Genomic DNA, 26,746 nt, shown 5'->3' on the forward strand with positions numbered 1-26,746 from the left:
CAGCACTCTCAACAATAGCCAAATTATGGAAAGAGCCTAAATGTCCATGAACTGATGAATGGATAAAGAAATTGTGGTTTATATACACAATGGAATATTACGTGGCAATGAGAAAAAATGAAATATGGCCTTTTGTAGCAACGTGGATGGAACTGGAGAGTGTGATGCTAAGTGAAATAAGCCATACAGAGAAAGACAGATACCATATGGTTTCACTCTTATGTGGATCCTGAGAAACTTAACAGGAACCCATGGGGGAGGGGAAGGAAAAAAAATAAAGAGGTTAGAATGGGAGAGAGCCAAAGCATAAGAGACTGTTAAAAACTGAGAACAAACTGAGGGTTGATGGGGGGTGGGAGGGAGGAGAGGGTGGGTGATGGGTATTGAGGAGGGCACCTTTTGGGATGAGCACTGGGTGTTGTATGGAAACCAATTTGACAATAAATTTCAGAAAAAAAAATCCTATCTGACTTCAGACCTTAAATATGAAACCAATACCCTACTGTCTTATATAATCCAAATTTCTGATGATAGGCCCCAGTCATGTGTATTAAAAGACAAATCTAAATTCCAAGTGGACTGTGATCTGCACCATTGGCAATAACCACTGGCGTGGAAACTTCTACCATGCCTTCCAGTTTTATAAACTATGGTAACTTTATAAATCATATTCTTATGGAACACTAGAATAGTGTTGAGGAATACAGAGTAAGGGATATGTTTCTGAGGTTAATGTAAAAGGCCCTAAGAGAAGATAAGTTTTGAGCTGGGTTATTTAGCTTGGACAAGAGAAGTTGGGAAAGATACTTGCAAAAGACCTTTGCAAAATGTGCAGTGCTATGCTCAATGAGCGCTGATCAGTTAGGTTCCTAACTCCATAGAGCTCTGCAAACCTCTAGAGGGACAGATATACCTCTTCTCCCTAACTCAAATCAATCCATATGTAGGGAGAGGAATTTTGCTAGAGGAAGTTAATTCACCTCAATTCAATTATATTTTATTCAAATAGATATTGGGTTGCATATATATTAAATGCAGAGCACTGTGTTTAGTGCCATAGAGAATAATAGAGATGCAAGACACAGAACCATCATCAACGAGTCTCTGCTCTAGCAGACATTTAGTTATTCAACAAATACTCTATAATGCATAAGAGCTTTAGTGATATTAACTCATTTAATCCTCATAATATTCTTATAAAGAATGTACTCTTTTCACCATCCACATCTTGTAAATAAGGAAACTAAGGCACAAAGAGGTCAAGTACTTGACCCAAATTCACACACTGGTGGGGACTGGATTTGAATTCCATCCACCTGTTTCCAGAATCAATCTGAAAATGTTTATAGCTGCTTAATTGCTATTCTAGGCTGCCTCTAAGCCATATTCACAATTTATTATGAAACAAAATAAAACTACAAGAGCATTGTAGGGTGGGAGGAAGGACAAGTTTGATACAAAATTTTAACTTGATTGACTAAAAATATGCGATGACAAGAATTGAGATGTAAAGGACTAAGAGTGACCATGTTTGTTTTTTAAACAGGTATAAAACTATGTAATTTGAATATAAAATATTTTCTCTTGAAATAAAATAATATGAACTATGAAGATGACCCTATTTCCTGGTGTGTGTGTGTAACATCTATGCTTTTATATTTGTCGAATGACTTTGTCACCAATTTCAACTGATATGACTCATTTTTAACTCCTAGCTCTTTATTTACTAAATAGAATAAGATGAGAGATACTCAACTCTCTAAAGTTCATTTTAGATGTTGTTCAGTCTAGTTACATAAATTACAAATACATAATTATAAATCAAAACAAAGAGTACATTTTATTGTCAGAACCCCAGGCACTGGGCATGTGACTCTGACTTCTTGTGCTGATTTTCAAGGAAGGAACTGGATATGGTAAAGTAGCTGTCAATGATGTGACTTGTGTCACCCTAAAAGTACAAGTAAACGTCACTCTTCTCCAGAAGAGTAAAATATAGACTAAGTAGATAGTGGAATAAAATATTCAAGGACACCATTTTGTTTTAGTTTGCCTTTCAAGTAAGTAGAAGGGCCCTTGATTACCATCTGTTGTGGATTGAATAGTGTACCAGCAAATTCATGTCAGCCTGAAACTACAGAATGTGACCTTATTTGGAAATAGGCTCTTCACAGATGTAATTAGTTAGGATGAGGTCATACTGGATTAAAGTGGGTCCTAAATCCAATATGATGTGTTCTTCCTAATGTGACAAACATGCATAGAGGAAACACCATGGTCTAATGTGCGCTAATGCAACATTTGTGCAACATGGCAAAGACACACATAGAGAAAACATCAGGTGAAGACAGAGGCAAAGATTAGAGTGATGCATCTATAAACCAAAGAATGCTGAGGGTTGTCAGAAACCCCAAGAAACTAGGATGCAGGCACGGTAAAGATTCTCCATCTCATCCCCCAAGAAGAAACAAGCCATGCTGACACTTTGATTTCAAATGTCTAGCCTCCAGAAATGTGAGAGATTCAATTTCTCTTGTTTTAATTCAGCCATCCAGTTTGTGGTGTTTGGTCACAACAATCCTAGGAAATTAAGAGAGTATCTCTTAGTTGGTTAGTATTGAGCATTGATGAGATTGCTGAATTTGGTTTGCCTGCAGTCCAAGGAAGGTATGTTTCATGAAGTCAGTGGTTTATTTTATACTACTCAGTCTATTTCTTATGGAAAAATATATTGTGCTTGGTTATAATTAAAAAGACAAGCAAACAAAACAAAACAAGATTCTAAATGATGGACTGATATATTAATTGAATATGGAACCCAACATTAAGAAAATATTTATGAGAAAATCAAAGAGATTCCACTAGGACCATGACACATTTTATAGAAATGGTATTATGTAAGGATATCATTTAGTTGCATGAGTGGATGAATTACAGAGGATTATAAAATGCACATTAGAAGTTTGATCATCCTGGGGCACCTGGGTGGCTCAGTTGGTTAAGAGTCCGACTTCGGCTCAGGTCGTGATCTCGCAGTTTGTGGGTTCAAGCCCTGCATCCGGCTCTGTGCTGACAGCTCAGAGCCAGGAGCCTGCTTCAGATTCTGTGTCTCCCTCTTTCTATGCCCCTCGCCTGCTCATACTCTCTCTCTCTCTCTCAAAAATAAATAAACATTGAAAAAAATATTTTAAAAAAAGAAAGTTTGATCATACATAAAATCCAAAAATGTTTGTAATTGTGTCTAGTTTATCATTGTTATTGTTTATTTTCCTATGCTGGTTAGCACAGAAATTCTCTAAAGGTAAAGTACCTGTATGCTTTTTTCAGGAAGAGTAGGACAAGGGGACAGAAGGAAGGCAGGTATGTGTGTGTGTGTGTGTGTGTGTGTGTGTGTGTGAGAGAGAGAGAGAGAGAGAGAGAGAGAGAGAGAGAGTTGTGAGCCTGACAAAGGACTCAAGGTCTTAATATTAAATTCCACTGGGATTCTCTCATCCCCAGGTCACCAGATGGCATGTTGCTTGCCTAGGAGTAACTAATTTTTCTATCTACCTTGTCTTCATCTTCTGTGCTTTCCTCACTTCCTTTCCCATTCACCATACTATTGCCAAAAAAAATTGTTTTTTCTAATTCACTTTCCTGTATAGTTCTTTTTTTTAATGTTTATATATTTTTGAGACAGAGAAAGACAGAGTGCAAGTAGGGTAGGGGCAGAGAGAGAGAGGGAGACACAGAATCCGAAGCAGGCTCAAAGCCTGACGCAGGGCTCAAACTCATGAACTGTGGAGATCATGACCTGAGCCAAAGTCAGAGGCTCAACCAACTGAGCCACACAGGAGCCTCTCTGTCTAGCTCTGTATTGACTCCTAGTAAGATCATAAATCTTATCTTTGGCAAAAATTTAAAATTAAAAAAAAAACAGAGTTTCCAGAACAGAGACTAAGATGACTGCTGAATTTTGAAGGAAAGATATGGACTTTATTTCTCTTCCAAAAGTTCACCTTCATGTAGTATGTGTGTTGTGTGTGTGTGTGTGTGTGTGTGTGTGTGTAGATAGAGGGAGAAGTGTGGAGAGAATGAGGGAGGGAGAGAGAGCGGGGGTGGGGAGAGAGAATCCAGGAGCTAGGAAAAGTTGGAGTCAAATGTACAGAACAAGCCATATATGTTCAGAGCCATATTACAGAACTAACCATGCTGGGAATCACCATCTAGTGGATATCTTTGCAAATATCTTTGTAACATTTCTCTCCTTTAAACTGATCTACTGAAACATTTTTATCTTCTTATTCCTATGAGGAAAGAAAAGAAAAACTCAATCATCAAGTCTCTTTTTTGGCAAAAATAACTGTAAATGAATAAAGAAATGTCTAACTATTGTAGGACAATCATGAAACTCCACCACACAACAGAAAATCTGCCTGTGAAAACAATGTTCTTCTCTCCTCTTGTTACACAAAGGTCTGCGGTCAGCTTTCCAGCTGTAATTCTCTCCGACACTGAGGATATTAACAGTGTGAAGAAAATGCTCGAGTAGATTATAAATAATAGTGTGAGACACAGCGAATTATGTTTTCTAATAATTGGCATTACGTTTTTGGATGTAAAGGGGAAACAAAGAATGAAAGCAAAGAGAATGTGAATGTAGGGAAACTGGAATTTCACATCACTTCTTAGTAGTGGGAGTGGGTACAAAGAAATAGAAAATAGAGACAGGGACAAGGAGAGAGAAGGAGAAGAAGGAAAGAGAGAGGGAGGAAAGGAAGGAGGTAGAGAGAAAGAGAATAGAGGAAAGAAAGAAAGAAGAAAGAGAGGAAGGAAAAAAGTAAACCAATGCTCATTCATGGGTTGGTCCTGATACCACATCAAGCATCTGAATAAAATGGACTAAAGGACAGAGAAATGCAGCTGAACCTGTAGAGATAAGGGTGTGTCTGTCACCCAGGGGAAGTAATTCCAGTTTCCATGGAATGAGTAATTGCAAATATTACTTCTCCTTGAAAATAAAGAGAAGACAATCATATGTGTTTATTGCATATTCACTGTCTTTGTAGCTTTGTACTTTATATAAAATTATTCTAATGCAAATTCATAACTATCAGTCCTGTAAAGACTGAGAGAGATCTAGGTTCTGTCCTTAATTGGCCTATTACATTGTTGACCAAACTTCTCTGAAGCAGCTTTGCCTCCCTGCCTACTTCACTTGATTTGGGGGATTATCTAACAAGATATTACATGAGAAAGCAATTTTTTAAATGTAAAACATGATTCCTCTTGGGATTTCAACACATCTTGAGAGATAGCTGTTTGGGAGGATATTCCTCTTTTAACAAAAGAGAAAAGGCATTACTTTTTTATGGAGGCATTGTGAAGTGAAGTGTTAAAGCAGGAACATAAAAAATTTAAAGCCTGAAAACACACTACAAAGGAGAAAAAGGGTGTTTTTGTGAGCCGAGGTTGAGAATTATTTATCTAGATTGTTTGTCTACATAGTCAAACCTGACCAAACAAGGACTTTGCTTATTGCAGTTTACCTTGATGCTACCAGAAGCTGAAATGCACACTAAACAGGGATGGACCCCTAATCATATAAATATGTCCAATAGGGATAAATAGCCACTCCAGTTGATTCCTAAGGTTATAGGAAAAAGGAAGAGAAGAAGCAAAGGATAGATCACGAGTCAAGAAAGAAAGAATGATGGAGAAAAAGGAAGTCCAGATAATAAGGAAAAGGAGGGACACAAGAAAAAAATGAGTGGAAAGGCTAGGGGAGAGAAGGAAGATGAGGTTATGCCAGAATAAGAACTAAGAATAAAGACTGAGAGAAAAAGTGAGAGATTATTTAGCAAACCTATGTAAACATGTTCTCAGAATAGTTAAGTATCAAACTTGACTTATTTGCAAATTTGCCTCCAGCAGAGCCTACCATTCACTGTGAGACCCTCTTAAGTTTTCTAATAGTCCATAATATCACTGAAAAGTCATTATAAGTCCTTAGCCTGAGGGACCATAGGTATAAATAGAAAGCCATCTCTGTACTTTGTTGAAATTGTTTATAGTCACTGCTGTGTATAAATCGAAAGCACTATGAGTTACAGTAATACTGAACGCTTATTCCAGCCTGAATTCCAACCTGATCCTTTGTTCTAGTTTCTTCTATTTCTGGACGAACAGACATATGGTTATTCAAATAGCAGATTTCCTAACAAGAATAAGAAGGATCAAGTGCTATAAACAAGAATTCAGTTCAGAAACACAGTCATGCATTCATGAATTGTATTGGATTTTCTCTACTCTCCTCAGTTCACTTCTCTACCTGCAAACATACACATACCAATACCTACTTATTTTCTCTTTAATCCAAAGACCAACTAACAAAAAATAATGAAATGTCCTATTGGAGACTTCAACAGAATCAAGGCTGAATGAGCAGCACAAGCAAAACTGCACCCAACAACGATGCTCAAGTCTGTCATTCTAATTGACTGAATGTGTGGTTTAAAGAATACTTTGGCACTCACCCTCCACCCCTGCCTTTTCTTGCTTACAGAACTCTAATTTATTAATTTTAGATATCAAGTGATCATAAACTTTAGGGGCTCTGGGCCCATACTAAGCCCCATGGATGAATCTTGTACAGTGGTGATCCTGACACCAATGAGATGTGAGGGGAAACATGCTGTGGACTTCTATGAAATTTTTAAGTGAGAAATACAGAAAGGGTCATGCTCTCTCCTCACCTTCTAGCCTTTGGATGGAGTCATCAAAGGCTATGATTTCTGGAGCTGTAGCAGCTATCCTGTAACTAGGAGGGCAAGTCTGAGGATAAAAGCTGACATCTTGAAAATGGAAGAGAGAATTTATACTCTTGGTTATTAGCCCTGGAACTTCCAAGTTCCACACGTCCAGAATTTTGGGCATGTAAAATAATAAAACACCTTTATCTCTCCATTCTAATCCTAGTTGTGTTTCGGCTATTGCATCTAAAAATACTGGTACAAACATCTTCCATAGATTTTAACACACACACACACACACACACACACACACACGCAACTTTAATTGATGAGTAAGTAAACTTATTAGGAGGAAACATGGAGTCAAATGCAGAATGAAGATGGAATATTCTTGAAGACATGTATAGATGGAAAAGATTCAGAATCATTGGAGTGAAGTAAATTTTTGATTGAGTGACACCTTAGAGAAAATTGGCGAGGATGAGATTAAGTGTGATGAGAGGAAGTGGCATTGAAGAAGAGGAGAGATATTTTATCTTCTGAAACTGAAAGAGAGCAGATAAGAATTGATACTGAGCTATATTCACAATTGTGGAGGAAGAAAGTTGATAGGTTTTATCAATAATCACTTGAATTTTCTGATTAGTGTATAAAGGTTTTGATGACAGGGTTTGAGGTCATGTTTGATAGTCAGTGTACCTGCCAGGCTAGTGACTTTTCAGGAAATTTCTGAAAGAAATGAGAGAAGCTGATGAGGATTGGCAGGGTAGAGCCAAAGTTCCAGTTAGAGAACATTGCTTGTTGGTGTCCCTCAAAGTTACAGGAATGGTATTTCTCAAAGACTGTTCCCTAGTTTGAGCAGAGGGATTGAGAAGATGAACTCTGATTGGTTCAGTTTTGAGGATTTCCTGGGAAGACTTAGTAAAAATTTATGAGTAGAACATGTTGGCTTAAGTACTGGTATCTTTTTTACCCAGAAAGGAAGGTACACTCACCCATCAAGGCTTTTCAGTCCAACTGTTAAAGTCTTAAAGGTCTTGAGCTAAAGATTGATATGCCTGGAAGAGACCTTTAGTAGTCACCAAGTTCACTTCTGTGTTTATAAAGAACATTAAGGACTCTCCCATGTATACACTCTGCACTTTTTTTCTCTAGATGAAAAACTTCCATATTGGCAAGATAGCAATATTTTAAGTAAGGATAATACGAAAAATGCTGTTATCCAAAACAAATGAAAGTCAAGCTACTTTGAATAAAGAAGGCAGAGGCCATGTGCCCCACCCCACCTGATTACCAGTTATATTTCTTTTCCTTAAGTCTGTATTAGCCCCTAGGCATCTCCTTTGAACACCAGTGCTCCTATGAATACGTTTCAAATAAAACTAAAGAATAAACTTAAATTCATTTGTTTGGTCTTAGTTGATGATTTGAGATCTTTTTTTTTTAATTTTAACTTTTTTAAAGTTTATGTATTTATTTTGACAGAGAGAGAGAGAGAGAGAGAGAGAGAGAGAGAGAGAGAGAGAGAGAATATCAGCGGAGGGTAGGGGATAGGGCAGAAACAGAGAGGGGGATAGAGGATCCAAAACAAGCTCTGTGCTGTAAGCAGACAGCCCAATGCAGAGCTCAAACTCACAAATCTTGAGATCATGACTTGAGCTAAAGTAGGACACTTAACCGACTGAGCCACCCATGTACCTCTGAGATCTTTTTTCAACAAGATCAGCCATATAAATAGAATGGCTGACTGCTTACTTGTTATAAATCAGGAACTTCCATACACTGAATGTGCTACTGCATCTTATAACATCATTTCTAACCTAGGAATGGCAGATACTAAGGGTAGCCACTATTCACCATCTATACTGACCTTGAATTATGACTTTTCATTTTTCATTCTTTAATGGAAAAATCTCCTTGAAAAACTTGTAAAAATGGGTATCTTACTAAATATTTCAAGTGAAAATATGGAGGAATTTAGACTGCCCATGGCATAAAACTTATCAGAATGGAGGAATCTTCTATTAAGAGTGATCTGTATTTTGTCAAAATAGATTTTTCAGATATTAGGTCAATTAAAAAAATTCTGAGGTATCGCATTGGATCTACTTTATTTGCAACAATCACTTTCATTGCCAGTTGAGAGCAAGATAGGTACCAAGAAATGAAGACTCCATCTAGGTATGCCCTAGTTTAAATATTCTGACGGTTAGTGTTAGACCGTGTGTTCCAATTAGAGGTTGGAAAACATTATCACAAACATAATGAGTATATTATAGATCCAAAGATCTAGAGGAGAGGCCAAGATTGAAAATGTCGTAATTTAACCTTCCCCCATAAAACCACAACAAAAACATTGTGTAAATTCTAATGTTTCTCAGGCTCTCCTTTACAAACTGCTGACTTACACACCTACCTATACATTCTCATAACTCAAAGTCACTTTGGGTCACTACTCCATGATTTTTTCATTATCTGTGACTATTATTAACTATAGTTTATCTCTATTTCCTTTCCATTTCTTTGTATTTTGCTAAAACTCTCTTTTTCAAGGTTCAAGAATTAGGCAAAAGCAGAGCTATTGTTTGATATGTTCAAATGTGCTCAGCAAAGCTTTCTAATAACTTCTGTTAATGCTAAGTATTCTGTGGAAAGAGAGCACTAACTCCCAAAGAGACACACAACATTTTCCTGAAGTTCTATTGTTATCATTTAACACAACACCATGCAACTGGGCTTCCACAAGTCCTTCCTAACTTTACTGGAACCTCTGAAACCTGACTCAATCTATGTTTCAGTTCCAAGTCTCAACATTATCCAGACTGACATGAATACAAACCATCAACCAGCATCATCCTACCTTCACCTGTCCTCAATCTCCTCAAGAATTTGACCTGAACTCCATGTAAATTTCCCACATCTATGTGTACCCAGAATATTTTCCCAACCTGGAATTTTACACATTAGAACATAAAAATACCAATGACCCCTCCTCTGACCTAGTCTTCAGAGAAGGCCTGTAATTCTGAGGCCGCTTCCTGAAAGGTCTAAAGAAGGAGAGAAGGGACTCCTATCTGAGACCCTCTAACAAAAGCAAATACCACAGAAAGTCATTCTTTCCCTGAGGATGAAGACAAAGGGCATCTCTTGCAGATTCTGCCAATCATCTCCTAATAAGGGAAGTAGTAATGACCTGTCATCAAAGATAGCTGGTTAACAACAGCCAAGTCTTCCTCTGCTGGTTGTGAGACTTCAGTGGCACAGACTTAAGTGTTATCAGTATCAGAAATAGCAGCATCCATAAAATGGCAGAAGATATAGAATGTGGTGATGAGGCTCAATTGGACCATAGTTTTTCCTAGCTGATGAAATCAATAGAGATTCCAAGGTTGAAGGAATTTCGATTGAGAACCTTGTGGTTCTGGCAGGACACCAAAGATGCCTTTTTCTGCTGGTAATTTGGAAGAAACATCTGTCAAGTGGTTTTCCTTTGTGTCCCAAAGTTCCAAAAAAAAGGGGGATCGAAATCATTTCTCAGTTCCTCTATAGTTCTGCATTGGTGTCAATTCCCCACTTCTGTTTAATCTTGGGCTCTGAACTTGATCCAGTTTTTAGGTGGGGGGAATCTAAGAAACCTAGTCAGTGACTTAGAAGCACAGCAGCTCAAAACCAAGTACATCTTATTGATGATCCTTCTATCCATAAAAACTAAATTCTTACAATCTAATAATAATAATAATAATAAAATTATTTTAATTTAATAATAATTAAATTAAATTATTTCATTATACCTTAGTTCCACTAGCACAAACCATTGCCTAATTCTTTGCAGAGCCATCCTGTTTGTGAACCTCAGTCTTCCCAATTGGGTACACAGGTTATTTGCAACTGTATGTTCTATATGTAAATGCTAGTCTGCTAAAGCATCCTTTTGTTGTTTACTGCCTGCATGCATTCACTTATTCATTCAAAAATATCAGTTGAAAAAAGATATCAACTGAGCTTCCACTAAGGGGTTGGGGAGAAGACAAGAGCAGAACAGAAATCAGCCAGATCTCACAGAACCTTTACCTGTCCACCAACCGTTTCTTGATCACCAATCCCTGATAGGTCAGCTGACATGCTTTTGATGACAAACTCTCCCTGGAGTCTCTGACCCAACTTCCGACAACACTGCCCTAAACCTAATGGATCATAAAATGAACCTAACAGCACCAACCCTGCTGCTCATCTCCCTGCATCCTCACTGATTTTGTCAGCCCACAGAATCATTTCCTCCACTGCCTCTCGCCCATACACAATTGTTTTGTTTTTGCTTTCCAATCTAACAAAGCCACAGTCAAACCTCTGTCTTATTCAAAACAAGCCATTCGTGAGGAAGCTGATGCTAAATCATTTGCCATCATTTTCCTTACAGATTTTGGCATTTAACAGAGAGGGCAAAAATAAGAAAACAAAAAAAACAAAAAAAAAAAAACTTTGTTACTAGGCAGTAAAACTCTCCACAATTGAGCTTCACATTGTTCATGGATCAGCAAACACCCCAGTTTGTCTGTAATTGAAAAAAAAAAACATTTGGCACATTTCTATTAAAAAACCTTCCCCTTCATGAATGTTTAAACAAATTAACTTGAACAAGAGGCAGTGATATGCATATCAAAAACAATTCTTAAACCTGAAGTCAACTAAAGCATGGGGAAATCAGTGTGCTGGCAGGTGCTCTTTCTAAATTTCACACTAACAATTTTCTTAACACCCTTTTTCTCCTATCAGGCAAGGGCTTTTGCTTTTATCTTGGATGCTCTTAGAATTCTGGTCATTGCTAACGCATTCTTGGTTTACTAAAACCAAGAGTGACTTAGCATGACCAGAGTCAAATTAAGCTGGTACATTCTGTCCACTAATGTTCTAAGGCTCTCTCACTGGTAATTAATGGTGTTCCATAGATGTCTATTAGTGGACTCATCTGAAGTGTATATCCAGTGAGGTCAGTTCCACTTACATAACTATAGTGGTACTCATCTTAGCATGCAGACAGAAAGATTCTAGTGTTAGTTCTGCATCCAACTAAGTCTGTGGCATTGGGCAAGTTGACTTAGTCCCCTCATCTGTAAAATGGAGCAAGATGGCATCTAAATTCAATGATTCTAACAAGCAGTCAGTTATTTTGTTTTTAACCCCACTCTCTAACTTGGCAAGTGTGCACATAGTCTAAAAGACTCGGAGATTACACATCAAAGTGAAATATATGTGCAAAGGTTGGGTTTCCTCAGAACCTCTGCTAAGAGAAGAAATCTATATAATCTCAGTTCCAGGGTATGCACATCCTCTGGGATCACAGTTAGAGCCTTTCCATTCTTATTTTCTTTAAAAACAGGGAACTATTCAGATAGACTTATTCACCCCTCCTCTGAGAGTTGAATGCTGGAGAAAGCATCTCACCATATTGCATCCTGGATCTCATTAGTCTAGGACCTCCATACTCAAAGGGGTCTTTTTCTCCAGGAAATGTATGCTGAGGTCACTGGCCTTTCATGGAGCTTATCCAATCTAGTTTAGATAAAGAAAAAGAAAAGAGAAAAAAAGGAAAGAAAAGAAGGACAGAAGGAAGGAGAGAAAGGTAAGGAAATAAAGGGAGAGTGAAAGACAGAGGCAGAAAGGAATAGACAGAGAGAAAGAAAAGGCTGACTCCCTCTCTCTACACCTCCCTCCCCCCTCAAAATAAATAAACTTAAAAAAAGGGGAGGTGTGCCTGGTGGCTCGGTTGGTTAAGGTTTGGACTTTTGATTTCTGTTCCTGTCTTGATCTCAATGTTGATGGTGAGAAGGAGCCCCCTGTGGAGCACTGCCCTGCCTTCACACAGAGCTTGCTTGGGATTCTCTCCCTCTCTTTCTGCCCCTCCCCTCTGCACAGGAATGTGTGAATGCTTTCTTTGTTTCTCAAAATAAATAAATAACCTTAAAGAACAAAAAACGAAAGGAAAGAATGAGGTAAGGAAAGAAGATGGGGAAAATGGTAGAAAGATGGAAACAAAAGAAAAAAAGAAAAAAAGAAAAAAAGAAAAAAATCCTGATCTCTGGGGCTTTGGGGAAGGTGTAGGAGTTAACAGTATACAACCACAATTACAGCAGAAGTTATCCTTGCCCTATAAACAGAAAAAAACAACTTTGGACACTTTCTAACTTTCTCTATTTGTCCTCCTTGCCCTGATTTCCCATTAGTTATGATTTTGTCTTGTTATTAATTACATTTATTTCCCCTAATACCTCTTGAGTACCTTCTTACTAAGTAGGGGAGAGAATTTTGACTCATTTTGATCCTCCAAATAATCCTTAGAGACAGGAAGATAGATGAGGACACGGAAGTACTTGGTATCTGGCAGAGTCAGGACTCCACACACATACCACTACTCCTACCCCACACCATTGGAACACCTTCCCATCTTTGAATGCTTGCTGGGTTCTATACAATTGTAAACAAAAGTCAAGTCACAAGGGATGTTCTATAAAAAAGAATGGTGTTCAGTTGAAAAGAAGAACTAATCAACCTTATGTTGACCTAGAGCCAGAAGCCAACAGGAACAGCCATGTTAAAAAGTTGGAGCAGAGGCAAAGAATGGAGAACAGATATTGCCATAAACATTTGAAGCCTACAGGAAATCATCTATAAGGGCCTTTCCCATAAATTTGTCACAACTCAATGCCTTTAAATTAGCTGACTACCGAAACTTTTGTATTAGTGCAGACATTTTTGGATAAAGTTGCCCTGTCTCTGCAACATTCCGTGTCTGCTTTGAAATTTCCACACCTCTCACCCTCGCTCTGTCCCTGCATCCCTCCCTCCTTCTCTTTCTCTTTCCTGTCTTCTCTCTCTCCCTTCCCCCATATTGTACAAAGTACACAATTTCAGAGAGAACAATTACATCAACTAGTCTGATTTCATTAAAATCATGAAAAATGAAGAGCAAATTCTCATACTGCTACCTTTAAAAAGTTACAAAAATTGATTGCTTGTTTTTCTCCTCATTCCTGTTTGATTACCCCCCTCCCCGAGATAAGTATTATAAATAAATACAGATTTAATCTCCGTAATTCACCACCAAGGGGAAATGTGTAGTTCACATGAATGGTAGAAAAGATAGACATAAAAAAAGACCCCTCTGCCGATCAAACCTTTCATTTCCAAGCAGAAATAATTACAGTGATGGTCAGTGGGGAGATTTGAGCAATTTACAGAGGTATAACAGCGGTTCCTATCAACACGGTTTTATATTCAGGGCAAGGCATAGAACTCTAGGTCCTGAAGCATTGCCTATAATCTTTATTTCATTTTTAGATGTTATGCTGTAATAAAATGTAAAAAGGGAATACATAAAAAGTTATAGAGGTGGGAAAAAACATGGTTTGAAGTTGTATGGCATTTCTTGACAGGGCATGTTCCTAAGGATATGCAGAGAATAACAAATGCCATTTGAAATAAGTACACTAGAGATCTGAAACTAGATTGAAAACCCAAGTCAATTTTCCTGAGTGTCATTTGATTAGCTTTCTTATATAGAATGGAGGTTTAAACAATGCTGGGATTCTGAGTGCAGAGGTGCTTGGGAACACAGTGAGAAATGGGTTCCTCCCACCAATTTCATTCCGATGGCTTTACAACATTATCTTTTCACATTCTTCCTGTGTTTTTGCAATAATCCACAAATGAAGCAATGTCAGAGAAAATGTGATTGATTGTGGCGAAGCACGCGCGCACACTCACGTGCTGCGAGTTATTTTTCTATTCCCTTTCCAATTTGTCCCATAGTTGCTCCAGGCAAATACCTGTAGCCTATTGCCGGTTTTTGGTAGGAAGATAGAAACAAAGTTCTCAAGCTTGAGGGGGAATTTTTGCACAGGTTACAAACAACTCGATTGTGCCTAGTGGCTGTTTTCATATAGAGGGGAATTTCTCATGTTTTTGCCATGATGTTTATTCGGGTTCCCTGAGACAGATTAGATACTACCTAAATAGTATCTAACAATTATGTTTAGGATACAATTCCTATATCATTCTCCAACCCTCTCTGTTCTTTTTGTTCTGTCTACACCGAACAGGGCAGACAGTTTGTGCATGATAATGACCATACTAGCCTTTAATCCAACTATAAACTTTTGATTTCATCATTAATTTAGTAGATCCTACCTTGTATAGTATAAACCCTGAAAGTATTATTCCTATTACCCTGTTTTCTTCCCAAAGAAAAAATCTACCTCTACTTACATGTAATCTTTTGCTCCCTAAAGTTATTTGTGTATCTTTGCCTTGTAGCAATTACATTGCTCTCCTGCCTTCAAAACCTCTTGCACCTTTTGTAAATTTCGTCAGCATTTGATTAATTTGTTCCTGTACCTAGGAATCCTGTTCTGACCAGACTGCTCTAGGTTTTCTAATCTTGCAGAATGCATAAACTGATGGTGTGTGTCCAAATCTCAATACTTGAGTTCTGACAGTCTAGGGATGTATAAGGTAGACCAACTTTAACTGTTTAATGATCAAATGGCTATTTGCTCTCTCAGTCTTCTGCAATGCATTTCAACTGCCAGCCATTGTGGGGACAAGATTTTTAGTGGGACAAGATGCATTCTGAAACATCTGGTGTTAGTCCAATGAATGGCTAGACTTTCATCTTTGTTCTAGTGTCACTGCCTCACTTGGAAGCATCTGATGAAGCCTGAGAATGTCATGCATGTATTTAGAATACCCAAGTCTTTCTTAGACTGTCTCAAGACTTCTTACCCTTTCTTCCCTTTTACTGCAGTATGTATGGCAGATGCCCTTGAACTCTAACTAGTAACAGAACTCTTGACTGAAATGCTATCACCTCACTAAAACTGAATGAACATTTCAAAGGGATGAGGGATGGCTACTTTAGCCCAGTGAGTAGAGCGGAATCCAGTGATATGATATGAACAGAGATGGGTCTAGTGGAAAATGAATGAACTAAGAACTCAAATGCAGCCTTTCTGGGGTGGGTGAATTTCTGGAGTGGGTGAGCTTACAGCAGCAAATTGAAGTGTCTTTGGATTATTTTGGAGAAAAACCTCTACAGCAAAATAATTTATTTGATGAATTTGGCTACTTCTACTGAATAGATTCCAAAATAATCTTTCAGTTTTCCATTTTATTTTGATTATGTATAAAACCAAAATGTAATGAGAGGGCATTTATCCAACTATCCAATAAAGTTGCCATGAACATTCTTTATAATTAGCACAACCTGCCTTATTCATGAGGACCATGCCATGATTCCCAAATAAACCCTAAAGATACTGAAATCAAGTGTCCATATTGCTTGTTTAAGTCTGTTGACATTTCTTTTAAATACAATGTCTGCATTTCCTTGTTTCCTTTCTTGTGATACCTGATTTTCATTTCATTGATACAATTCCTAGATTAATCTCTCTATTACTATCATCAGATTAAACTTTATGAAAACCTGGGGGGGAAATAAACCCTTTCCTAAAAACACATACACACAGTTGTCTAACATCCACTGATAGCATTTCAGACAGGGAGGATTTTTTATTGAAAATCAGTGTCAGGCTGCTCTCCCTAAGCTACCCTTCAGCTGACACCTCTCAGTCTATTGTCCAATATAGATCGTAAAACCCTGGGGAAGTGAATGTTGCTGAGTTCAAGAGATTTCTGGAGTTTGGTTAAGCTATCGATAAACTCTTCATGGATTATCTCTAGTTCATAGACAACCCCTTTTGCTTCTGTTGTTTTATTTATAACAAATGATGCCACTTCCTTCGACTCTTGTCCTAGCAAGCCAGAAGGATAAGAACTGTTAAGGATTTCTTCACTGATCACTCTGCCTTTTGACAACAATTCTGAATTGTTCTTCAGGAGTTCAGATCCACTGGGCTGGCCCCTGACCCGTTGCCTAAGAGTGTGCAGTGAAACCAGAATCAGAGGTGGTGCTAGATAGCAGCTTGGAAGGGGAAACGACACGTCTAATAACCAACAGGAATGGCTAGTAATTAGCTGAAATGACAATAATTAACAGAAATGACAAGTCTAATATATTTTTACGTAAGTGTTGTCACATGGCACTTTAGGTTTTTAGTTTTCCATTTTAAATATTAATCTCTATGGAGTTTACTTTAGATGAAAAGTCACATCAAGTATGGAGATAGAAGTAATTCTATACACACACTCCATCAAATTCTGTTTTATCAATGTCATTTATGCTATGATCAGTAGAGAATGGATTAAGACCTCATATTGTTCCCTTAAATATATATTCTTTTTGTGTGTACCTCATTTATGCAGCTCAAAAACATTCAGCCACAGGGATCAGAGGGAAAGTGGTTATTTTTAATTTTCTTTGATATCTTCAAAGATGAGAAGGTCTCACTCCTCCCCTCTTCCCCCCTCTTCAGTAACAGACAAAGAAGGTTAAATCTTATTAGCATGTCCTATATAGCTAGTTGTAACCTAAGTGACCTGTCATGGCACTAAATGCCTACTAGAACTTTCTCTGTACTTGCAAGATGGAAATTTTATGCATCAATGCTTTTATGCATGCATCTGATTTGGGAAGTTCACTGCTTTATGGATATGAACATTGTGATCATGTAAATTGATCTACATAATGGGATTTTGTGTGTGTGCGTGCATATATCTATATGGATATGGATGTATGCAAGTGTATTCTAAAAGGAAATATAATACATGAAATGTTAACTTTAATGATATGAAATGCATTAAATTCAAACTACCTTGCATGTGTATGCAGATGCATTATGTCTCTATCATTGTGCTCTGCAGGGATTTAAGGCAGAAAAAAAAATTCATCATATACTCTGATGTGCCATGCTAAATGAGAGTGCAACATGGCACTATTCTAGGCAATAAATAAGATCCAAGGAAACCAAGACTTACGAAGCTTTTAAGGACAGCCCTTAGCAAAACTGCCATAAAAATGAAATTTTATTCCAGGGCATATAGCTCATCCTCTCAGGTACCCTGACTAAGCTCCTTTTGTCTCTAAACTATCATCTACTGGAAACTAAGGGTTCTAAATTGCAGAATTCTGATAACCAAAAAGTACATTAAATTCCCAACTTTCTTCTCACCAAAATTCATTCACCATTGAGTCTCATTACTTCAAGGTCTAATAGATTTAGTCAGATAAACTAAATGAGCTAAAGCATTAATTCCTTAAAGACTTACTTTTCTCAGACAACATAATGCCTTAACCCAGGTCCTAATTCAAATTATCTTTAATGAAGCTTGTTTTGGTAAACCTAATCCTTGAAATTAATTCCAGGTCTGTGATGCTCTAAGAGAGTTGTATTCTGGATATTTATCACCCTCAAAACAGTGTCTTGTGTACTTCGAAATGGCCTAAAGCAATCTGGTCATGAATTTTTCAAAACTGGGTTCAAATTGCCCGCCTTCCATTTGTCATCATTGACACTGGGTAGATAGTTCATATTTAGTAATGATGCTATTGGAAGGGATAATGACTATTTTCAAATACGGCACTGTAGATTCATCTGAACTTACCACATAAAGAAAAAAAATAACACAGCATAGGGCAATATAAAAAGAGTCAGACTTATTACAGATCTTCTAATTATCCAGATAGCAGCAGATTTATAAAACCAGTAACTCTGTGGATTCAGTCTCAGAAATATAATTGTCATTTGATCAGGAACAATTTTATGTATCAAATCAATTTGCTCATTTGGCAAATATTTATTTCATATCTATTAATTATGGAGAAGACAAGGACAAGTAATAATTGGTCTTTTTCCTCAATTTTCTTTTCTAAGCTATGTAGAGTATCAGCAATGAAAAAGAATAGATGCTAAATCCAATAGCATAATTGTCTTTTGTTTGTGACACTGACCTGGTAATTATATAGACAATATTTGAAACTCAGAACTATATTTAGAGCAGTGCTGGTGCATTGAGCCCGATAATGTTCTCCACCTGCCACCATCATTCTTGTCTACCTAGAATCTCAGAATGTGGTTGGCCCTAAATCCAATGACTGGTGTCATTATAAAAAAGGCCATGTAAGGCCCACAAAAAAGAAGACCATTTGAAGATGCAGGCAGAGATTAGAGAGATGTGGCTACATGCCAAGGAACACCAAGGATTGTCAAGAGACAAGAGAAGTTAGGGAGAGGCAAGGAGGGATTCTGCCCTACAGGCTTCATAGGGAGCATGACCCTGCTGATGCCTTAATTTTAGAATTCTAGCCTCCAGACCTGTGAGGGAATAAATTCCAGTTGTCTAAAGCCACCCACTTTGTGACAATTAATTACGGCAGTCCTAGGAAATTAATACAGTTGATATGTTTGTTTTTGATAAATGAAGATTACATCTTCTTGTCCACAAAACACCTGGCCCAGAAATTAGGATAGGCAGGGTTTTAATTTAAGCCTAACTGTTGATCAACTTAGGAAACATATTTACTGAACCATGTATATATTTAAATATACTACATATATTATATAAATATATATATGCCTAACCATAAACATAAATATGCCATATATATATGCCATATATATATGTGTGTGTACATATATATACATATGAATGTATATGTAATACATTTATTACAAATACAATTAGCTTTTTTCTGTTTAGAGTTCTTTAGATATTGATTATTGGTCTATTCAGCAGATGTTAGGTTACACTGCCATAACAAAAATCTCAGTGTTTCAAAAAAAATATTATTTCCTACTCATGATACATATCCATTGTGTGAGGACAGGATACTCTGCTTTATCCTCACACTAAATGAGGAAATAAAAGGTCTGGAGGGACTAAAATAGGCACTCAAATATCTTCTTTCCATTGACAGCTTGTTGGAAAGAACTGGACACATTACTCAACTAACAAGAGACCAAGAAGAACAATCTCACCATGAGCCCAAGGGTACAGGGCAAGAAGAACATGGCAAACAGCATCCATGGTTTGAGACTATCTCTTTTATTCTTCATGCTTCTATACTATAAGATAGGATGGTACTCAAATTTTGTTGGTTGATGCACTGATGAATTGAATTTGTTAAGCTGACTAGTCAAAGATCATATTTTAAATGACTGGATTAGATAGGTTTCTATTTTGCACTTGGTCTTGTGATTCTCAGTGCCTTAAAGCTGAATTACATGATATACAACATGATATACAACATAATAAACCTGGTATTTTCCCCATTCTCTGCATTTATTACTTCACATTTAGAATTTTTGCAATTACAGTTATTTAAAGACAGTATGAGGAAATTACATGCATTTCTGAAAACAGAAACAATATTATTATGGAGATACATGAGAAAATTAAATAAATTGAGTTCCAATAGCCAAGAATGTGTTAGAAGCTGACTTGGTAGCCTTCCTTAATTTATAACTGTCCATGAAGAGCGTTTTCCTGAAGACAATCTTGTCTGGTAGGTTTTCTTTAATTATTCTGTTTTGTTTTAACTATACCACAGCATGGAGAAATGTCTTTAAATGAGTGCTTCCAAGTAGACTCAAAAATAACCATTCAGGTGAATATCTTAGTAAGAAAGCTATTGCATCATCACAAATAGAGCCCTTCAGAGACAGGGCAACTTGACTCCTTCTTCATAGGAACTCACCAACCACTTGGTAGGAACTCTTTCCCTCCACTTACTGACATGTGTACCAGAATTTCCACTTGTTAGTGTTCTTTCACTGAGACATGTAAGTTTTTTTCCTATCGCCAAGTCCCTTTCCATTCTATCACATGAGCTAACTGCTTGTGAGCTGAGTGTGAACTGGGTAGGCATATTTCCCTAAATTTATGTCAAATTCTCATTTTTATTTGACCAATGAATTCCCAGTTAAGGTGCTAGCTATTTTAAAAAAGGGAATACGTTTAAAATATGACCCCTTTTAGAAAAAGAAAATAGCCAAATTGAGGCCTGAAGGCATCAAAGAAATATGAGTATAATTCAAAGTATAATATGAGAATGATTAACAGAAAGATAGGAAGATTCTATGTATGTTTCCCTCTTGCATCATACTGCATGACTGTCACCTTTTGTATTTCTAGGTAAGATCTGGCCTTTTATTCTCCTTATGGAATATGCTTTGAGGACTTCACAGATTCACCACAGAGTAAGATAAAGTTGAAAATGCTTTTTATCTTGATTTTTACTGTTTGGCAATGAATGGTCAGAATAGTTTAGAGCTAAAAACATTTTTGAAAACACAAATTGTATATTGACTCATTTAGCCTATGTTCCTAACTGAAGAAAAGAAATATTGTAAGCATTTTTCTTCCTTCCTTCCTTTCTTCCTTCCCTTCTTTCTTACCTTCTTCCTTCCCTTCCTCCCTCCCTTCCTCCCTTCCTCCCTTTCTTTCTTTCTTTCTTTCTTTCTTCTTTCTTTCTTTCTTTCCTTCTCTTCTCCTCCCTTCCTGCATTCCTCCCTTCCTCCCTTTCTTCTCCCCAACTTTTTAAATGGGACCTCTACCTAAACCCTTATAGCTTTGTTAAGAAGCAAAAATCTGAGTGAAGTAGGACACATCAAGAGTATAGCTTTTTATGTGGAATATAAAAAGCAAAACAAATGAACAAGCAAACAAACAAAAACAGAAACAGACCCACAAATACAGAGAACAAACTAGTGGTTGCCAGAGTGAAGAGGGGTGGGGAGATGGGCAAAATGGGTGGATCAGAGTGACAGGTACAGGCTTCCAGTTATGGAATGAAAAATTCAAGGGGATGAAAGGTGCAATATAGGCAGTATAGTCAATGATATTGTAATAGTGTTGTATGAAGACAGATGGTAGCTGTGTTTGTGGCAAGCATAGCATAATGTATAGATTTGTCTAATCATTATGTTGCACATCTGAAACTAATGTAACTTTGTGTCAACTATACTTCAATTATAAAAAAAAGTCTTATTCCTAGATTACAGAAAAAAAAATAGTACAGCCATTTAGGCTACTATGTATATTTCTATAAGGATGTATATTTCTATAAGGACAGGTATCTCTCTCAAATACTTGTGTTTCTGAGGTATTGCCACATCTCTTTATTTGAGTAAAGAAAAACATCATTTTCAATATAAAATAAGAAGTATTTCTATTGCTTTGTCACCATCAAAATAACATATTCATTTATGGCACTATCAGGGGAAAGGAGAATGGTGAGGCAGAGTTTAGAGGTCAGGTCTCTGGGAACCACTCTTTTCTATGTCATTTACTGCTAAAATGACCTTTGTCAAGTCATTACAGTTCCCTGGGGCTCACTTTCCACCTTTTTCAATGGCTAGATGTAATGAAACTGCTATTAAAATAACTTAACTAAATATCACTTACAGGATATTCTATCCTCTTCACTCATTCCTCTATCAGGGAGTAGGGACCAGGGACAATATCAAGTACATTTAGAATTGTATTTAGGAAATATATTAGACCAGAAATTTTCACTTGTCTTCTTTATTCTGAATTAGTCTCTTTAGATATTTAGATATATTCAACCCTTACATTCCTATGTAATTCCTGATGCTTTCTTTACTCTATTTCAGGTGGATGAAAATACTGTTGTTCCCATTCAATTTTATGATCAATATGGTAAAAGCATATATTTCTAGAGATATAAATCCCACAAACTCTGAGTGTCCCATTTAACTTAACACAAATTCTACAAATTGTAGTTCCCTGCTTTTCTAGCTTGGAGGAAATTAAAATAAGAAAATCCTAAGAAAATTTTCAGAAATATTGAATGAGACACAACTAATCTCAATCCAGGAAAAAAAAAAAGTGTGTGTGTAGTGGGGATGGAGGTGGGGCTGACGTTTTAAAAAATGCAGCCAGGAAGGACTGTGAATTTAATACAATTTTGTTTCGTGAATTTATTCATTAATATACATGGATTTTCCACTATATCTAAAGCATATGCAAGTCATCAAAGCAGAAATAGTGGTAAAACATAATCCATTTACCCAAAGAAATGCAGTTGGGAAATAAACCTGGACACAATGCAATGAAGCACTTGTGGCTATGCTGAGTGTAGACATACTTTTGGAACTGCCAATGGATGCAATCAGACATGAGGTTCCTAATTCAAACATAAGTTTTATGCTTTGGGCCATTTTTATAATCAGGTCTACAGTGACCCTTACCTGGATGTGGCCGTAGGAAAGTCAATGGCATGTGCAGGATAGGATATGGAGGTGTCAAGAGTTTCATTGGCCTTAGTGACAAGGACTACTCAAACATGACATGTAGGCTCAATGCAAGCAGAATGCAGAAGGCAATCAGGTTGTTAGTAGGTAGGGGTGCCATGCAAGACTTCTCAGAGATTGTTGCTCACTCTTCTGGACAAATAAATGATGAGGAGGTCAAAGGGTGCTAGTTTGATGTCATTCCTTCAGTGGAATTGTTTCCAGGGCCTTATCTCTGGGCATCAGTGAGCAGAACTGTTGTCTGCAGAGTTCCTGGTTCCTATAGATGAAGAACTCATGTTTGATGAGCATGTGGAAGACAGCTATGCACATGCTGGATGCTCAGTTAAATGAGTAAGGTTTCTAGAAGCAAAACCTCACTGCAGTATCTTTTGTCCATCATTTTAAAAACTGTGAAAACAATAGTTGAACCTTAAATTCATAAACATGTTGAAGAGGAATTTTTCAAAATAGAAAAAGGTGTCTATGAAGAGGCTTATTTTGGTTCAGATTTCTACTTATTTGGCCCATTTAGGGGACGCCAAACTTATGGAATAAAAGAGTGTCTAGAGGACAAGAAATGGACCAAGGAAACATGAGCAATGAGTCAGTTTATCTTGTCTAGGTTTCCCATGGTTCAAAGGTCACGAGCAGTTAAAAAGCCATTTAATGAGTGGTTAGCAATGAGAAAGGAGGTACCATTTTGTGTGGAATCCCACCACAAAGTATGGATTCAGTATTTAGAAAGGGTCTTTTAATTGATAGAATATAAGATTTGAATTTTTTAAAACAAAGAGAAAACAAGAAAATAAAATCTCTCTCAACATGATTCTCAATCTTCTTTCTTTAGATTTTATAATATCGTTACTAAAATAGACGGTATCATTCAGACCCTATAGAGTCCGTGTGCAGTGTCTCAAAACGCAAGGGATTAATAATAATAAGTAAAATATCTGTGAGAAAAACATCTGTTAGTTTTGGATGAAGGAAAAATCAGTGCCATCGTGGTTGTAAGTCACCGCACACCCTGGAAGGAGTGATTTCAATATAAAGGAGATATTTTATTTGTTTTCTTGTTTTTTGCTTGTGTGCATATACACACATACATCTTCATGCAAATTTATGGCATAAAACCCCAGATAATTCTATCCTTGTTTAGAATGTTCACTATTGAGCCAGGCTGGAACCAGTTTTAGTTCCTCCTCACCATGATGCCAATAAAATCTAGTATCTAGCTAGTCAGATAAATCCTCGTCTTTTTTTGCATTAACTTAGAACTCTAAAAGGATCACACTATAGACAAGAAAGATACAGGTAATATAAGATTGCTTAATTAGAATATAATTAACGAATCTTCTATTACTGGGCTTTGTTAGACTTCTTCACAATCTTTTGACTTACATCTGAGACGTGAGTGACTGCTTCTTTCTGTTTGGCCAATTGCCCACAAAGAAGAGGAAGCAAAGTGCTATTTTGGCTTGCTTTTGTTTGTTGGCTTTTATTTGCAAAATTTTGTTGTTTGCTTTATAAAAGTCAGTGTGTGTGCAAGCCCAAATAGAGTAAAACCAGGCTGTCCGGAGGAACGGAAGCTGAGTGGCAGACTAGCCTCCTTCACCAACTGAATCACTTACTCCAAGCACAAGCAATTCAATTTTGTGCCTCAGCAAAACTGCAGATTACTACATGCTGTAGACCAGTGGGTTTCAACCCTGGCTGCAAATTAGAATTCCATAGGGAGGCATTTTCAAATACCAATGTTTAGCCCCCACCTGTGGAACGAAACCAGATTTTTTTCAAGTTGTGTCCCTGGGGTGTGTGTGTGTGTGTGTGTGTGTGTGTTCATGTGGGCATCTGTGAACATATGTGTATAGGTGTGTTTACACGTATATGTAGCAGATATATGTCTGTACAGGGCACGGGTGCTTGGATCCCAGATGATTCTAACATGCATGAGGGAATCAGTGCTGAGAATCAGAGGTGCAAACATCTTCATAGGTAGTCACCAAACATAAAATCTGAAACTACCAAATTTATGAATAAGGGTGTACTGTAACTTAATAAATGAGAAATGCAGAGTTAATAGTCTCTAAGAAAATAAAGTTAGATAATAAATATTTGTAATGACTAAATGACATTTTTATTTCTGTACAGAGATAGACCAACTGGGGACTTGAAGCAAGGCCAAAGTTTTTCTGAAAATGTTCAACTGTGCCCATGCTAATACATGAACACATGAGTAATCAGCACCCCCATGTTCTGCACAAATACCATGCCACAAATAATTTTATCCTGAAAATTTTTCAAAATTGGAATTATAAGTCGTCATCACCTTAGCCTGAGAAATATTTTAATAATATATCCCAAATCACATACATTTAAAGCACAGTTTTTCACAGAACATTTACTTTTGCTACATATTTGTCTTGTATTTATACTTACACATACAACATATGTGCAAAGCCTCTGATATAATGTTGTTTTTCTTACTAAAGAGCTAAGAGAGAATCTTTACCCGCATGGTAACAGGGAATGAGCCCTGGCTAACTTTGGATACCTTGCCTTCTAGGATCTTCTAATTCTTCCTATATCCTATGCAGCTTCTGTTCCATGCAGCTAGCACCTTGCTTCAAGGTCACCATTACCTCTCACTAGTTACCAGACTAAATTACGCAACTCACAATGACTCCTTAATTTATTTATCTACGTACAGCATCTCTCCTTATACCTGGGAGTCCTTGTGTGGCTTTTTTTTTTATTATCACATCTGATACTCTCTGCTGTACCATAGCCTCAAGGAGAATTATATTTGTCAGAGAGAATCATCCCTCAGTTCCATCTCAGCTGAACATTGGTTCCTCCCATGGAACACACCTCATCACCTACTTTGCAAATTTTACATCCTTCTGGGAGCAGTGGTAGTCCACTTGCCCACAGTGGACACTGCAAAGGTTCCAGTTTCACCTGGAAGTCTGTTTTAAGATCATCAAGCAATTGACCAACCACTTTAATATTTAGAAACATTATTTCCACATCACTAGGTAAGTGAAGGAGTAACAGGTCACTAAATAGTAAATACTTTGCAAATTACCCTTGTGGTTCCTTTGCTTTAAATACAAATGATCTTGTACATGCAGACTCCATTCTGTGGAAAAGTCACCTCTCCCTGTATCACCATCCCTCCAAAAAAAAAGCAAATTTGAGACAGAGTGCAGGCTGCCAGACGGCCACTTCTATTACTGTCTCCTCAGGCCACCGGCGCAATATATCTATATAACCAGTTCACGTGTTTATATAAACACTTCAAAACACCCAATCAATCACTTCTTTCTAGCCAGCACTTTTCTTAGGGAAGTATATGCCCCTGACCTAGTACAGACTAGATGTAACTCCTTTCTTTCATGAGCTCAGGGTTTAATGGGCCAAACACAACAATGGCACAGATGAGCAATTTCAAGGAGTTCTCATTATAACCAGGATCTGTGTTACAGAGATTCAGAGGACACGTGTCAGAACATACCTCCTGCCTTCAAAGGTATTTTTTTTATACAAAGTATTACAAACAATGAAGCACACAAGGCTGACAGCTTTCTAAAGGTCAAAAAAGGTTATGATTCTCCTTCTAACTGGAAAACTCTGTATAAGTAGAAATTTACAAGTTTCTATCTTCCAGAAAGTTAACTTCAGTAACAGTATGTTCTATTAAAATCTATGCAATAAGCCAGATCATAATCTATGGTCTGGGAGAAAAAAGATCAGAGACTTTCAGGAGATATATATCTCCTTTTAACTAAATTGATACATACATATATT

This window comes from Prionailurus bengalensis, chromosome D3, assembly GCF_016509475.1.
Source record: "Prionailurus bengalensis isolate Pbe53 chromosome D3, Fcat_Pben_1.1_paternal_pri, whole genome shotgun sequence".
In the NCBI taxonomy this organism is placed as follows: Eukaryota; Metazoa; Chordata; class Mammalia; order Carnivora; family Felidae; genus Prionailurus; species Prionailurus bengalensis.